Below are 5,420 nucleotides of genomic sequence, written 5' to 3'. Positions count from 1 at the left end.
TCAAAGCACAATGCAATTTTATATTCTCGTAGGAAATGATTTGTTCCTGTGGAATTTTTTGTATAGTTACTCAAATGTAGTCATTGATATTGCCTTCAAAATGTTCCACAGCTTCAATACACAATCTCATTATTATAATAAATAATTCAATTGTTCACGCGTATAAACAATAATTTTTTGACTTGGAACATATAATAATGTGTATTTAGTTTGATGATGACTATTTTTAAATAGGTAATGATATTCCAAAAACTTATATAATCGTTTGTAAAGCAAGTATTCATAAGTCGATCTTCATTATTTCATGTTTGAGGTTACATTTGATGTGAAGATGAAGTTTATTTTATTTGGTTTACAGGTAAGAACATGGCTTAATGTTCGTTATGCTTTCTATTGTTTCAATAAAATTCAGTACTCATTTTCTAGTCAAACTTGTCTCTTTTGATCATTTTGAGACCTGAGGTTCGAAATAATTAATTAACTCATTTTCATTCAGTAGCTCTTTGACCTTCGGGTCATGTCAACGGTATTGCTGAAAAAAATGTCTGTTGTTAAATCAGAAAGCCTTTTTTGAGGTGATTTGACAGCATTTATTGATAAAATTGTAATATTAATATGCTTTTCAAATTTTCAACTGGACTGATATTTCATGATACTATTTTTAAAAATATATGAAGCAGAAAAAATCGAGATATCTCAAAGTTATGAGTTGTGGAAAGTATCATGATTCCAATCATTTATTCTCCTGTGATTAAACTAAGCAGCAGAAAATGGACATTTTAGTTATATGGTCAATTTTGTTCGTGCTTTCTCTGGAATATTATTTTTTCGAGATTTTTCACTTCATTATAAATAACTGTGAATTGTTCTTAGAGGTTAGAGGATTACATTCATAAAGTGTTACTGTTGAAACGCTTTTTCTATTGGATAGGTTGCAGTTTCAGAATATCATGTGAACAAACATGTCAGTTATGGTTTTTATGTCGTGTCGTCACGACATAAAAACCATAACCTCAACTATCATATCTCTTCCCCCACTACTCGGTAACTATCACCCAAACAATTTGAATAGGGAAAATAGTAAGTGTGACACATCATCAAAAAGGTAATTTCATAAGGAATGTCAATTTTCGCTAACTAACTTTCTATTTTGGCGCCTTCTTACGGGAAAAAAACTGTCTCGTATTCCAAATTATGATACTTCATTTGCAAGCTTATTTGACATTGATTCGGTGACAATACATTATGGAATTTTTCTGAGGAAAAACACAAAATAGCGGCCCCACAATGGCGGACAAGATTTGCAAATAAGGTGCAATTTGATTTAAAATTGATAAGTAGTGGTTTTCAGGGTCGTACATTATGATTTGTTTGTCAAAGCAAAACACCAATATGGTGGCTCCAAGATGATGGACGAAATTTGTAATTATGGTGCGATTCGAATCAGCATTAGTATCAGGATAGGAAATTGTGATTGTTTCGTCGATGCAAAAAACCAGATGGCGGACAATATTTGTATTTGTGGTCCAATTTTGATGCCCCACCCTGTATTCATTTTTACTAACGATTTGATCTTCATTTCCAAAAATATTTCGCTATCACAGTAGCTTTTTTGTAGTGAATAACATGTATGTATGTAATTGACTACGAAAAACCTGCTGTGATAGGGAAACATGTGATATTTTTGAAAATAAAGTTTGTGTAAATCAAATCGTCAGGTGTAGTTTGTGAAATTACTATGGATCTTCATCAACTAACGACCGATGTAATCAGAAAAATACTCTGCATATCGCAAAGTAACAAACCATAGAGTTTTTTTTCCAAAAAAGCAAATGAAGTTGCCTATTTGTCATTATCATATAAAATATAGACACTTCGATGGAAAGCTCATGAGTACGGAAGCGCAGAAGGGCTATAAATTTTTATTATTTGTTTTTTGGAAATCTCGACTTTAAAACTCGAAATTTTGACTTTAATCTCGAAATTTAGAGTTCAGAATCATATATAAGTTTAAAGTCAAAATTTCGATATTGAAGTCGAAATTCAGGGTGGGGTCGACGACATATCCCCTTACGGAGACGCCATCTTGGGGATCGACAGAGAACTCAATCTTCCAATATTGAAAATAAACTAGGCTCACCAATACCGCCGTATAGAATTGAACACAAGTAAATTCACTCTTCCTCTGTGCTGTTTCGACCCATCATATGAGTATGTCGAATTTCGAGATTGAAGTCAAATAATGAAAATATGTAGCCCTTCTTTGCTTCCGTACATGACCAACTCATCCATATTCGACTCAATGTACTTGTATTCACACATTAAAGAAATAATTTCAATTCGAGAATAAACCATTCAAGGCACGGCGCCGTTCTCAAATTTCCTGAAACTGCTTCAAACAGTATGCTTGCATCTTAAAAATATTATCGTATTTTTCACATTCAAGTGGAAAAATATTTAATGATATTCAAAATTCCAGTTGACGGTGACAAATGGCCGCACTCAAATAAACATTTGAAGTAAACACGCAGAAACTCAATCAAAAGCTTGGAGCTCTGCCCCCGAACATACCCTGAAGTTGCTGGATTCCATCCAGAAAAGAGTCATCCGCCTGATTGGAGACGCGAACATCACGTGCAACCTTGATAGTCTGGAACATTGAAGAAAGGTTGGATGTCGCTCTTCTATAGATACTTTCACGGGAGGTGTTCAAGTGACTTGGCACATTTGATTCTACCGAGAGCGGTACATATCAGAAATACGCGACGGACTATGGCTGCTCATTGACTGCGGTCATGTGAAATAAACTTCCTGAAAACGTTTTTCCAAATAGATATAATCTCCAGCGATTCAAATCCGATGTGTTAGTCCCTCACAAAAAAAAATCGACAATAAACTTTCAAACTCTTAGAACAGAATAGGCGAAAGTCTAAGTTTGAAGAAACTGGAGAAAAATTGTATCAAATTACCAGAATATATTGTTAAATTTAGACATTTTACTAAAAAAGAAAAAAATTTCTGGTGTTTTGGAAACATAACCATTCGGACATGGAGAATGGAAGTGAAACACATATCGATATTATTGCAATTGCTCGAAAACTTATCAAATATTACCCAAAAATTCGTTTAAAATGTTCAAGCTACAATCACAAACGGTTCATTACAAAACCTGAAGATTTTTTTACCGAGTTCTTTCAAATTACTGGCAATATTGCAGTGATGACTTCAGTTGTAGGGCTGGAGAAACGATTTCAAATATTTTCGTTTTCCTTTATGGATGATTTGATGTACCAAAATTATTGTCTTTTCAAATAATGTATTCATTTTTATTTTCATATTGCGATTGATATCTATGTAATAATATTTATCTTTGATTTTTTGATATCAAAATATTTGAGTTAAGACAAGTTCATAATATAGTAATCACTTGGTAGTACAGATTTTGATTCTAAACAGGTAATTTGTCAGTCATTTCAACTCACTGTCTGCTGGAAAAATATCATAGAAATTTGTACCACTGTTGAAAATTTGTCTAAACTCTCCTTAAACTTTATCAATTTTCAAAATTCGCTGAAAGTTTGTTTGAATTTGAAAATGTTTAGTAAACTAACATAAAACAATCATGGATCTTTACAGGTGATTTTGATTTTACTTCTAACATCATCTATACTTGGTCAAAGAGGCATTGGCAACATGGGCAATATGCAAGGTAGAGGAGGAGGAAGAAATATTATGCGTCCTGGCGCTGTTATGGGACGTCCAGCAGCATCCATGGGACGACTCATGGGAGCAGCTAACTCCATGATGCCTGGCAAAAAATAAAATAAATACCTACGTATATAATGACACTTCATTTCAATAAATGATGAGAATATACCCAGAATAATTTCAATCACAAAAAAAAATAAAAAATATTCAACTTTACTATTCGTATGATGTGAAGGTCAAATTAGTGGATCAGAACTGTACAATGAATTGATATATACCTACACATCAATAATAATAAATCTTTATTTTTCAGTTAAAAAGCATAAGTGTATGAATACATTCAAGCAGTGACTGACAAAAACGTCATAATTAATACAGAAAAGAATTTGAATGATATGAACACAGTCATAAGTTATTAATATAAAAGAAGTAAAATATATAATTATATATAGATTCATAGAACCTACTGACTTAATAAAAAAAGACAGAACGAGAACATATTAGAAAAAGGTTAAAAATGTCATAGTACAAATAACAAATGCTATTTGAAAACAACAGCACAAATATAACATTTGATTGTCAAAAAGAAAACATCCTTATAAAATATAGTATTATGTCATAAATTAACTAATACTGTAACAGTTTCTCTCAATAAGTGATGCTTTAAGTCTGGATTTGAAAATATTAATATTTGTAGAAGTTTGGATAGAGACATCGAGGTGATTGAAAACTCTGCATCCCAAATATAAATGACTTTTTTGGTATAGGTTAGTTCTGTGCCAACAGACACAAGAAGATTTCTGGATCTAGTGCCATATTGATGATCTGTTCTATTGAAAAATTTATCTTTATGTTTGTATAGATATATACACAGTTCATACAAATACAAGCCTGTCACGGTTAAGATCTTCATTCGCTTAAAAGCCTCTCTGCATGACTGCCTCCAATTCAGTCCTGCAACAATTTTCACAGCAAATTTTTGCAGAGCGAAAACACGAGACCAAGATGTACAAATACTACAGTTAAGAATACCATATCGCAGATGACAGTTGATGTTTGCATAATAAACAATCATAAATAGTATATTTTCGTGACAATGATTTGATAAGAACTTTAACGCATAACAATTTTTTCTCAACTTTTTACAAAGTATATCGACGTGTGGTTTCCAGTACAATTTACAGTCGATTGTTAGTCCAAGCAACTCATTCGTTTCACTAGCATATACATTCATGTAATTGTCCTTAAAAATTTGAAACTGTTCCATAGTTCCCCTCAGAGTAAATTTCATCAGAGAGGTTTTAGATACATTTACCGTTAAAAGATTTATTTCGGACCACTACATTACTTTATTGTATGACATTTCTGATGTTATCACAAGTTCAGTAGTATCTTCACCAGTTATGAGTATATTTGTACCACCAGCAAATGATTATTACTTGGACTTTAGAGATGTCAATAAGCATAATAATGAGATCATTAGCATAGATTAAAAATAACAAAGGTCCAAGAATTGAGCCTTGAGGAAGTCCCTGCTTAACAATGAGAGATTGGCTCTGAGTTGTGTTGATGAATACACTCTGGGATCCATCAGTTAGGTATGATTTCATTGAATTCAATGCTATATATATCATAACGCTCAAGCTTAATTAATAAGAGGTCATGATTAACACCATCAAAGGTCCGAGAAAATTCAATAAATAGGCCACAAA

The 5,420-nt window shown here is 32.4% G+C and overlaps 1 long non-coding RNA gene across 1 annotated transcript; it reads left to right on the top strand.

The window, feature by feature from the left end:
• Positions 1–248: 248 nt before the first annotated feature.
• On the top strand, positions 249–3,876 carry LOC111515732 (uncharacterized). Its single transcript, XR_002723585.2, has 2 exons — positions 249–358; positions 3,637–3,876. It is a non-coding gene; the product is annotated as an uncharacterized lncRNA (long non-coding RNA).
• The last annotated feature ends 1,544 nt before the right edge of the window (positions 3,877–5,420 follow it).

The sequence above is a fragment of the Leptinotarsa decemlineata genome, unplaced genomic scaffold, assembly GCF_025532065.1.
Source record: "Leptinotarsa decemlineata unplaced genomic scaffold, Ldec_3_MD MMD2_tig00026299_RagTag_RagTag, whole genome shotgun sequence".
Classification (NCBI taxonomy): Eukaryota; Metazoa; Arthropoda; class Insecta; order Coleoptera; family Chrysomelidae; genus Leptinotarsa; species Leptinotarsa decemlineata.
Note: the sequence above shows the minus strand (reverse complement) of the source record. Positions and strands in the feature narration are given on the sequence as shown.